Source organism: Agelaius tricolor, unplaced genomic scaffold (genome assembly GCF_023055355.1).
Source record: "Agelaius tricolor isolate 1412-34295 unplaced genomic scaffold, bAgeTri1.0.p SCAF_21, whole genome shotgun sequence".
Lineage (NCBI taxonomy): Eukaryota > Metazoa > Chordata > Aves > Passeriformes > Icteridae > Agelaius > Agelaius tricolor.
In genome coordinates, this window is record NW_027269281.1 from 14,106,220 (window position 1) to 14,118,549 (window position 12,330).

The window sequence follows — 12,330 nt, forward strand, 5'->3', positions numbered from 1 at the left end:
TTTGAACTGGTACATGGGCCACTTTCTTGATCTCAGGTGTCAATCCTCTTATGGTTTCCCCATAATCATCAATCTCAATACAACATTCTGATTCATTGAACTTTCCACACACTCCCCGTTCTTCGGCCAGCAAATAGTCTAAAGCTATTCGATTTTGGTACACAAATGCCCCTACCTGGGTGTGCTGCTGACTTAGTAAATCCAGGGCCTCTGAGGTGTGATTCAATATAATTTCTACCACTGCTTGCAGCCTAATCAGCTGGTTCAGTAGATAAATCGGAGTCCTATATCTGTAGCTTCCATCCTGAGCCCATGTGGCTGGCCCATAATAATCAATTATTCTCGCAGCCGGCCCCTCTTCCTCCCCCCAAGTTTGCCTGCCACTTTATGACAGGTATCATCTTTTTCAGACTTCTTCTCTCCCTCCTCACGGTCTCATACAAAGGAGCCCCTAGTAGGTTACTTTTCATTCGAGGGAGAGTAATGAAGACCGGCCAGATCATGCCCAGAGTGCATGATCCCTTCCACCTCGGGGGTAACTCACTGTATGCCTTTTTCCTGCAAATCAAATAAATTCCATCTGGGGCTTTCCATCTAATGTTCGTTTTCCCTGGGTCTCCCCAGTATTCTCTCAGGCCCTCCAAGGATTGGTAAGGGTTGGCTCCAAGACTTTTGACCCAACACAGTCCTATCTTTCTGTTCCATTCACAATTGGTCTCATTTTTCCATCTCTAGTACCCCGTAGGGGGTTCCGGTTGCCAGACCTTGCCCTTATTGTTTGAATTTACCGTCAGGGTAGTTATACACAGAGTGTATCCCACCATTTCGGCATATTCCTTTCCTTCCCGACTGATGCAAATGGTTCCAATCACCCTTTGGTCCAAAATCCACCCTTCAGGCCTCTGTGCCAATTTTGAGACCCTCGGATTGTCCCATTTCAGAAGCTGTTCTGGAGCCAAACCTTCCCCTTTCCATGGCCATTTCTCTGCTGACTTCAGCCCCCCGCAAATCCAGCAATTTGGCAATCCCAGTTCAGTTGCAATTTCTTGCATTAAATCGATAAATAAGTTTTGATCCCTGGAAAGGTAGTTCCCCATCAGCGTATTGTTTCTCAAGCAATTCATACTGTTCTCCCAGAGTTTTTAATCTCTCTTGTTCAATTCTTTTCTTCCTCAATTCTCACTCCCTTCTCGTCAATTCCTGAGTGATTTCCCTCATTCTTCCCTCAGGATCCTCACCGTCTTTGTTTTTTGCAAAGCAGACAACTCTGTCATATTGCAGGCACACTCTATCATCATTTGCCTGTGCCAAATCCAATATGATTGGTTCCCTGCTTAGGGTGAATTTGCAGTCAAATTTGACATTTCTTCCCATCCAATACATTTTCCCGTTCATCATGCACATCCCCAGCCTTGCATAGTCATACACAATGGATTCACCTGGTGATATGCGACAAAAATTGATTCCATTTTTCCCCCAACCCACGTTGTTCGATTACATTGATTGCAAACAGGGATTGACATTATTTCCACATTCCTTTTCCATATCTCATGCTGGTGCTTGCCTGACTGCCCATTCTGTGCCCCTGCCTTGGGATCGATACACCAGATCCCTTTGTCCAATTTACATAATTTGACCCTCGTGCCGTTCACCCAACAGTACCTGCCAGGCTCCCTGATGCACTCCTCCGGGGCTTGGTATGCTGAGGTTTCCCTGTCCTCTCATTCAACTGGGACCACCTGAGTGCAATTACCACACTCGTCTGTGGAGCTCTCATTTCCACCTCTCATCGGGACCTCAATGTGCAGACTCTGCGTCCCGCACATGGCTAGGCTCAGGCCAATCAGGATTTCCACCAGGCGTACTCCTCTGCCTTTGCCTCCGCCCCCTGGGGTGCCACCAGCGGCGAGGAAGACCATCTTCGGGGCAGCAGGAGTATTCTTCAGGGAATATATTTTCTGACCTTGCCACATACCTCCTTTTGAAGGCGCCCCACCGTGAAATTCTGACGGCATCTGAGCTGCACAGTACCGTGATTGATTTCCGGCACTCCATATCCAGAATCTCTGCCTTAGACCTGAGCTTCCCACGCACCCCGTTCTGAAAAATTTGGAACCACTCCTGTGAGTCCAATTCAATGATTCCTAGATTTGTGGCTAGGGTTAGGATACGGTCAGTCAGCTCAAGCTCCTCTTCCAGACACTGAATGCACAATCCCTTTGGCCTCTGCCCCCTTCTGCACTGTACAACAAAAACACCCTGACAATATTCACACTTAAAATGTACAAACGGATAGCATACACAGTCAGACAGTATACAACTTATCCGTTTGCCGTTAGTCATTTACAAGTATGTTGGAGTTTGATTTTCAAGTCACCTGGGGAAGAAATGACCCTCCACTTGGGTGCTCCCTCATGGTGTTTGACTTTCTTCACCCTAGACGTGTGTGTCCAGCCTTTCTCCGCAGTCCAAATGGTCGTGTCTGTTGTCAGGAGCACAAGAAAGGGACCTTCCCAGGGAGGGGAGAGGGGTACATCTTTCCACACTTTCACAAACACTCTGTCACCTGGTTGAATTTTGTGGATAGCAAATCCCAGAGGAGCACTCTGAGATACTATCCCTTATTTCCTAAGTTCCTGTAAATTTTTGTTGATCGCAACCAAACATGGTTGAATCTGGCTGTCCTTGAGCCTGGGGTGTCCCACCGGCATCCCATGCCTATATGGCATTCCATATAGCATCTTGAATGGTGAGAGCCCCGTCTCCAAATGAGGCCTCTTCCTGATATTAAGCAAGGCAAAAGGTAGGCATTTCAGCCAAGACATCCGAGTTTCTAAAATCCATTTAGATAACTGTGCTTTCAAAGTCTGATTCATCCTTTCCACCTGTCCTGAGCTCTGGGGATGCCACAGAGTGTGGTATTCCCATCAAATGCCTAGTGCCTCAGCCATCTGCTTAATGATTTTTGACATAAAATGCGTTCCTTGGTCCGAATCAATGTAATTCACCACTCCATATTGGGGCACAATTTCCTCCAGTAATTTTCTGGACACTGTCTGAGCCGTTGCCCGTGGACTGGGGAAAGCCTCCACCCAATGGGTCAATTTGTCCACGATCACCAGCACAAATTTGAATCTCGCCACTTTGGGCAACTCTGTGAAATTGACTTGAATCCTTTCAAATGGTCGGTACACAATGGGGCGACTCCCCAGGATGGCCTGTCTTGCCTTAGTCTTGTTAATTTTCTGAAAAATCAGGCATCCTTGTACCTCTTGTTTGGCCAATTTGTAAATTCCCCAGTACCCGAAAAATTTCAAAAATTGCTCTGCCAGGGCCTGTGCCCCCCAATGTGTTCGCTGGTGCAGTTTCCTCAAAATCCTCCTGGTAAAACCTTTAGAGACTAGTTCTCTCCCATCTGGCAATTTCCACTTACTTTCTTCCAATTTCCCCCCAATCTTCTCATAGCTTTCAATCTCCTTTTGGGAGGGTTGAGGAGGGTCATCTGGGACCTCGATCCCTTCAATCTCCAGGGTACTTACTGTCATCAGTGCCACGGTCTTGGCTTCCTGGTCTGCCAAATTGTTTCCCCGGGTTCGGAACTGAATCCCTGCCTGGTGTCCCTTCACGTGGACAACCGCAATTTCCTCCGGCCCCCTTAGAGCTTCTAAGATTTCCAGATCAATTCTCCGTGCATCAGTCCCTTTCCCCTGGTGTTGATCAACCCCCTTTCTTCCCAGATTTTCCCAAAGTTGTGAACCACTCCAAAGGCATACCTAGAATCTGTAAAAATTGTTCCCTTTTTCCCTTCCAGTCCTTTCCAGGCTCTCAGAACTGCGTACAGTTTGCAAGCCTGCACCAACCAACCCGCTCTCAGGGGACCTGCTTCAATCACTTTTCCCATTCATCTGTCCATGACTGCATACCCCGATTTTCTTTTCCTGTCAATCACCCTGCTTGACCCATCTACAAACAATTTTTCAGCTTCATCTAATTCTTCCTCCTCCAAATCCTCTCTGATCTTTGTCTGCAACTCAACCACTTCCACGCAATCGTGAACGAGCTCCTCTGAAGCTTCACCAAACAAAAACTGCGCAGGGTTCTGCATAGTTGTTGTCTGCAGTTCTAAATCCTGTGAGTGAATCAAAATGGCCTCATACTTCAGCAATCTAGCATCAGTGAGCCATTTGTCTGCTTTCTGTTGTAGTATGCCCCGCACACTGTGCGGTGCAAATACTACCAAAGGTGCCCCAAAGGTTACTTTCTTAGCTTCCTCCACCAGCAATGCTACAGCAACAATTGCTTGCAAGCAGGTGGGCCAGCCCCTGCTGACCGGGTCCAAAAGCCTCAACAAGTAACCTACTGGTTTCCTGACCCCTGCCCAGTTCTGTGTCAGCACCCCGTGTGCTGTGTGATTGCTCAAGTCCACGAACAACTGGAATGGTCGCTTCACATCAGGGACGCTCAGCACTGGTGCCGCTGTGAGTGCTTCCTTGACCCCCCAGAATTCCTCTTCATCCTTTTCCGTCCATTTGACCCTGTCCGTGGTGAGTTTCTCGTATAGAAATTTTACCTTTTCGCTGTACCCTTCAATCCACTGCCAGCAATATCCCAACAGCCCCAAAAGCTGTCTGACTTCCCTTTTTGTTTGCGGGGGTGGTAAGGCAATAATCCCTGCCACCCTCTCTGGATCCAATTTCTTTTTTCCCTTGGTTAACCAATGTCCCAAGTACCTGACCTCGGGCTCTGTGAATTGCAACTTCAACTTCGACACCTTCAACCCATTTTCCCCTAAAAAGTTCAAAAGTTCAATGGTGCTCACCCTCACAACCTCCTCCCTTGGACCTGCAACCAACAAATCGTCTACATATTGTAGCAATTTTGTCCCCTCTGTTGGTACAAAGTGACTCAGCACCTGCTCAAGTGCTTGCCCGAATAAATTTGGGGAATCAATGAAGCTCTGAGGCAACGATGTCCATCTGAGCTGCTGCTTTCTGTTCATCTCTGGGTCTTCCCATTGAAACGCAAAATAATCTCTGCTGCCCTTTGCTAAAGGACAGGTCCAGAAAGCATCTTTCAAATCAATCATGCTGTACCACGTGTCCTCGGGAGAAATGTTATTCAGCAAGATGTAAGGATTTGAGGCCGTGGGGAACAAAGTCTTAGTTCTCTGATTCACAGCCCTTAAATCTTGCACTAGCCTATAGCTACCGTCCATCTTTTTCACAGCCAGAATTGGGGTGTTGTGCCGAGACATGCACGGCTCCAACGTTCCTTTCTTTATTAATTCATCAATCACCGGTTTCTATCCTTTCCTCCCCTCCATGTCTCGGGTCGGCTGTTTGTCTCTGCCCCGAGACGCGTGGGATGGTTCTGAGGCAGCCCATGCTCCGAAGAATGAGTCTGGACTCTTCACTTTTCAGTCTTCAGGTTGTTTATTATTTTTTATCTACAAAATTTTCTTTCTGCCCAGCCGAGGTCTGCACAGCAAGGCAGCCACAAGCACTCTGACCACCCCTGAGGCTGTGTCGTCTTTATATACTACAAACTACGTATATCATATTTACTTTTAATTCCGAATACCTATCATCTATGTTAGACAGTGCACTTCTACTCCAAACCAATCCCCAAATGCCAACATCACAGCAGAAAATGGAGAACACGAAGAAGAAAGAAGAAGGATGAGACACGCCCTGATTCCTCCATCTTGTCTCCATAACCCCTATACCAAAAATCCCCAAAATCTATATTTCCACCCTGTAAATACATCATTCTTGCACTATTCAAACCCGTGTGACTCTCATATCCTCATACACAGGTGGCAATTCGCTGGAAGGATCAAAGTCAAGCCACCAGGTGTTCCAGGCAACATGCCAGGGTCTTCGAGCCCCCCGAGAGGGTTTTCGGCAACTCTGGACATCCAGAGGGATGCGCTGAGTTTCCACATCTCCCCCTTCTGTTTGCACCAAAAACACCTCTTTTGCAACTCAACTCATGACTTGCCGCACACACAAAAAGATGCATGGCATGATGAGCATGAGGACTAAGAGCACTATTAAAACATAAAACCCTATTCTTAGAAGTTCTTTCCATAAAGGAGAAAGATCAAAAAATCCAACCAAATCATTGATCCAAGACCCAGTGATTTCACCAAGTTTCTTTATACTGTCTTTTATCTTTTGAATATTTTTGTGAATTGACCTCGAGTGATCTGAGAGATTCATGCAGCAGACCCCTTCGAATTCTTCACACCCATGTCCATGTGCAAGCAGCAGATAATCAATTGCCGCTCTATTTTGAAGAGTTGCTCGTCTTACACTGTCTATGACTTTCAACATGTCGCTCAGTGCAAGAGAGACGGATTGAGCATGCTTGCTCAACCAGCAACCCATGTGGTCCAGTTGAGTCAAGGCCACCCCTGACGCTGTCTGAGGTGAGAAAATTGCTGTTGCAATTCTCCGTGCCTTGTCCCAAGTGTACACTCCACCATCACAATCCGCACTATAATGTTGCAATGATCTTTTCTCTTTATGTTTTTGTTCTCTCAATAATTTCGAATCTGGTGACAACATTGAAATCCTCCCAATGCTGCATGGACTGCCTTTGACATTTGCAGGGATGCCATGCCAAATTCTGTCCCCACAAATTAAAAACAACCCACGTGGCAATTGCACTGGAACTTGGAGTGATCCTCTGGTTGTCGCCTTGGTGTATTTGCACCAAGCCGATGCATTTCTATAAAAAGCATGATTCGGACTGACATCAATGATCTTATTTGTTTTTGTCACATCGGGGATTTCAAATTCCATGCATAGTTCCATTGTTGTGGACCCGAAAATTTCCAATTCCTGAGGTTCAGTAGAAGCCACAGGAAGGGGATGTGTCCAAGAACACCACTCATTCACAGGATCTTTAACGACCTGTGAAATCTCAACTGGAGTGTCCTGGAATTGGCTATTCGTCCACTGGCAATCCAACCATGCATGTCGAGAATGGTCTCCCTGGTCTTGAGTGTGTCAGGAAAATACTATCTAAATTTGCTGCCTGGGCTAAAGCCTCCCAAACATTTTGTTTTGGTTGATCAATGGGTAAATTTGCCTCATTGCTTAAAGCAACAGATGAAGAGATAAGGCACATGAGCATTATGAAGCTCATGACTTCATTCTTGTTGAAAAGCATTGCCATCTTTTGTCACTCAAACCCCAGAGGAAAACCCTCAAAGATCTTGTTCTTTTATTTTTCTTCCGAGTCGTTGTCTGCAGCTTGAGCTTCTTCTTCCGTCTGCGTCCTGTTTCTCTGCTTCCAGGATCAGCGCTCTCTTGCTCTCGAATCCAATATGGCTTCACGTGTCGCACTGACACCCACTTCAGTCCTTGTCCTGTGATGATTATTTTGAAGGGACCCTCTATTTGTCCTGTTTCTGGGTTTCTGATCAGAACCAAAGGATTTTCCCTCAGTTTTGCCTGAGAGCTGTTTGAAAAATGTCTCAAGATTGGCGGATTGGGCTCTGAAGACAGACTGTTAAGAAAATTCAACACATACAACGCTTTGTTCAATTTCATGTGAGGTGTTGTCTCTGGCTCCCCCCTTTTCTGCCTGTCCAAAAGGGTATGATGTGTTCTTTCAATGATTGCTTGTCCTGTGGGACAGTATGGAATACCAAATGTGTGTCTGACACCCCACTTTTTCAGAAATTTGTCAAGCACCCTGCCTGTATATGTTGGGCCATTGTCTGTTTTTATTTCTTGAGGTACACCTAATGATGCAAATGCTTGCAGAAAATGTCGACAAGCATGTTCTGCTGTTTCCCCTGCATGTGCTGAAGCAAAGACTGCTCCCGAAAATGTGTCAACTGAAACATGAACATTTTTGAGCTTCCCAAAAGATGGATATTTTGTGACATCAGCTTGCCACAGTTGAAGACTTTGCAGTCCCCATGGATTGACTGCTCCTGTGGAAGCAGGTTGCTGCACAAGCTGACAGTCTGGACAAGCACTAATTATTTCCCTCGCCTGACTCTTTGTGAGACGAAAGGATTCCATCAGTGCCTGTGCATTCTGATGAAAAAATGCGTGGCTTAATCTTGCCTGCTCAAAAATGTCCGGAAGGGTTTGTGAAATGGGCATTGTCAACCTGTCTGCCTGCGCATTCCCTTCTGCTAGAAATCCTGGAAGTGATGTGTGCGCTCTGATGTGAGTGATAAAATATTCGTGTTCCCTGCTTTCTAGCAATGTTTTCATGCTTGCCATGTATGAATATAAAACTTCATTGCTGGTCTCTTTCAAAAGCGAACCTTCCAATTGTTTGACCACACCCACGACATATGCGGAATCTGTGACCAGATTAAGAGGTTGTTTGAACAACTGAAATGCTCTGACAACTGCTGCCAATTCCACAATTTGTGGAGAGCCTTGAACTGTCTTCACATTTGAGTCCCATTCCCCTGTTGTTGAGTTCATCCAAGTGATCACTGACTTGTGTGTTTTCTCTGAACCATCAGTGAACACTGTGATCCCACCGAGTGGTTCTTCTCTTATTCTTTGTGGGATCTCAGCACATCGTTCCCGATGTCCAGAGATGCCAGGAGAACCCTTGGGGGTCTCGGAAATCCTGGAATGTTGCCAAGAGTGTTTGGTGGCTTGATTTTGATCCATCCACAGAAGTGACAGCAATTTGAGGGCATGAGAATCACTTTAGAGTCAAGGGTGTAAAAGGGACACATTTAGAGGGTGAAATACAAACTTTAAGGTTTTTGGTACAGGGGGGTTATGGAGACAAGATGGAGGGATCAGGGCGTGTCTCGTCCTTCTTCTTTCTTCTTCTTGTCCTCCATCTCCTGTGGTGATGTTGGCACTTGGGGATTGCTTTATGGTGAAGGTGCACTTGCTAACACGGGTGAAAAGTATTGGAAAATAAAGGTAAATATTATGTACGTAGATTTTAGTATAAAAAGACATGACCGCCCCGTGGGTGGTCAGAGAGTGCCCTTGGCTGCCTTGCAGATCAGACCTCTGTTGGGCAGACAGAAAATTTTGTAGATAAGAAACAATAAACAATCTGAAGATCGAAAAGCTGAAGAGTCCAGACTCGTCCTTTGAATCGCGTGCCACCCAAGAACCACTCTACCCATGTCGGGGCAGAGACAGACAGCCGAACCCGACATTTGGCGTCCCTGGGTGGGCACCCGGTGGGCACCTGGTGGGCACCCGGTGGGCGATCCGGGGAGCTACTCGGCAGTGACCGGCGATCCAGCAGCATCCGGCAGCACTTGCTGAGCCACGGTGAGCTCTGGTGTGCACCTCTTGCACAGGGTCAGCTTTGAAGCACCGAGTGGGCAGCTCCCGAGTTGGACTCATTCCCAGGAGAGCACTGATAACTCCTCGGGAAAGCAGCCAGAAAGCAGCCAGGAGAGTTTGGAGACGCAGCAGCCACAGAGAGCATCGCACTGCACTTCGGCCGAAGAAGGTTCGTAGCAGGACAGCCCGAATCGGAATCGGAAAGGTGCCTCCGAATCCATCTCCTGTGACCTGCAGGCAGAGACCAGGAGCCTTCAGACTGCTCTGACGACAGATTTTCCGTGAGAAGGTCAAGAATTAAGAACATGGGGGGTACACTTTCCCAGGAAAAAATAGAGATTCTGTCCGACCTACAGGGCGTGGCAGACACACACACTAAGGGGATCCCAAAGAAAAAGCTTAGAGAATTATTGCTGTGGGTGCGGTGTAATTACCCGTACTCAGAAACACGGTTGTTATTTGAAGTAGGCTTTTGGCAAGAAGTTAACAGACACCTATATTTTCTAGCCACCAATGAGGATAAGACAGCCTTGAAATTGCTGTCTTCAGCAAGAATTATGTTAGAGGCGACCTCGACTCAATTTAGAGGGTCAGCCAGGCAACAATTTGTTGCGAGTCCCACAGGGGCAGAGGGAGCAGAGCAAGGCTCAAAGCAGAGATTGGCTCTGATCCCAATTGGCCCGGGGGAAAAGGTGCCCGAGAAAAGGGGACAAGGAGAAATGCCATTGCCTTCAGTCCCACCATCCCGAAGACCCAAGGGAACCCTAAAGCACCCTGAGACCCCAGAGAGTGCAGGGGCTTCAGGCTCCGACTCAGACACAGATGATACTATTCCACTCCCTGATGAAATGAGGTTTTCTCCCAGCGATATCGAGGAGGCAGGCCACTCTTTAGGAGTGTACCATCCCGATTTGCAGAAATCAGAGGGAGAGGAGGTGGAAAAAGTGGCGGAGTCGGGGAGGGGGGTTCAAAGGGAACAAGTGGGGAGGGGGGATGCGCTCTCTCGCGGCAGGCGTGGCAGCGCGGAAGCGGCGGCGGCTGGCGGGGGGGCGTGGAGGCGATGGGAGACACAGGTTCTGGTGCGGCTTTTGCAAGCGCAACGCCGAAAGCGGCGGCAGCCTCATCTGGCGCGGTGCCAAAAGTGCGCTTGTCGAGCAAGGCTCGTGGGACAGCCGGGGAGGGCTATCAAACTGACGCGGCAGCGTCAGACACGGGCAGCAAGGGCGGAGCAGCTGCAGGGCTCCGGCGGGCTACCGTGGGGGGATGCAGGAGACGCGCGGTGGAGACGTCAGACCCGGAAATCTGGACCCGGAGATCAGCTTGAATCGCGGCGTGAAAGGGGACACCCGCGGGGGGAGGGCTACGGGCTTCAGTGGGGGGGGTGTGGCTACAACGTCAGAGGAGGAGGAGAGAGGGACAGGAACAGACAATAGGGAGGACACTTCGTAGGTGGAGCGGGACGGAGACAGTGACGTCAGTACACGGGAGGCAGAGGGCGTCCCCGAAGGCACGCATGCGCAGGGAGTGCCGGCGGAGCGAGGACGGGGGCGGGTCCGATCCTCTGTGACGTCTCGGGCGAAGAGGAGGGGCCATGCTTGGGGTTCGACATCCCGGGGCTCCACCCCCTCTCCGGTCTCGATGCCTTCAGCCTCAATCCCTATGGTTCAAACCCCTTCCACTCAAAAGAAGTGTTCAAGTATTCAACCCTCAATGCCAGCTCAGTTAACAGCCATGCAAACTCGGTCTCAAACATGGTTGCAAGCGTTGCAGTCTGCTGAGCAGGAACTGATCGAGTTTGTGTTGTCATCAAGGTCCTCCAGGAGGGCGACAGCGCCACCTCATGGAGGGACGACCACACTGCAGGACATCACCTGCTGGCCAAACTGCAACAATGCAACAATTTTTTCCAACAAATTATAAAATAAAGCCACATTAAAGAAAATAAAAACAACAACAACAACACAACAAAAGGATAATATTCCATCAACTTCAGGATTATATGAAGTTGAAGACAGTTCAGATGAAACACAGCCTCAAGGAGAAGAAATGATACACATTACAGCAAGAGAGGCAATTCCAGCGTGGATGCTTTCAGCAGCGGAAGCAGCAAGGAATCTTCTGCAGTCTTTTGATGCAGCAAAAAGAACACGTTCAAGAGAGCCTCAAGTTTCTTTTTCAGATTTAGGAGCAAGACTGAAGACCTCAAGTCAAAGAACATGGAGCAAAGGATCACCAAGAGCCTCCATGATTCCATTGTGCAGGCAATGGCCAATGGAGTTTCCAGAGGAGGAAGAAGAACAACCAATAGAACCAATAGACTGGAAGGAAATTAGAAATGAATTATCAAAAGAAAAGGGTCTGATCAGAGGATCAGGAGACATAATAATGCCAGTGACATATGATGCACAAGGCCAAAACCCAAGGTGGGAAAGGTTGGGTCACGAAGTGATCAAAGACTTATCAAAGGCCATTCAAAACAATGGTCTGAATTCGCAGTTCTTCAAACAGCTCCTGAAGGGGACATTCAATACGTATGATTTCACGCCATTTGACATTCGATGTCTTGTGTCGATGATTCTCACTGACACACAAAGTCTTATCTGGGACAGAAGATGGAGAAGATATCTCACAGAGTTGAGAGCCAGCTATCAAGGTGGGCCAAACGCAAACCTCACAGAGGCACAGTTCGCAGGAGATCCTCCAGATGACAATCCAGTGGAGCAAGCAGCACGGCTTCCACGACGGGTGTTGAATGACATCAAAGAAGCAGCACGCAAAGCGATCTTGCAGATTGCTCCGGCGGGAGTTCCGGACGTCCCATTCTCATGCGTCAGGCAAGGTCCCACAGAACCATTCTCATCTTTCATAGATCGACTCTCGCAAGCTGTGGATCGACAGGTGACGATTGACGAGGCGAAGCAACCTCTCATGGAAAGTCTAGCTTTCGGCAATGCCAACCCGGATTGTCAACGGGTCATCAGCGCAATGCCAGGATGGCCATCCTTGGCAGAGATGGTGGAGGCATGCAGCAGAGTGG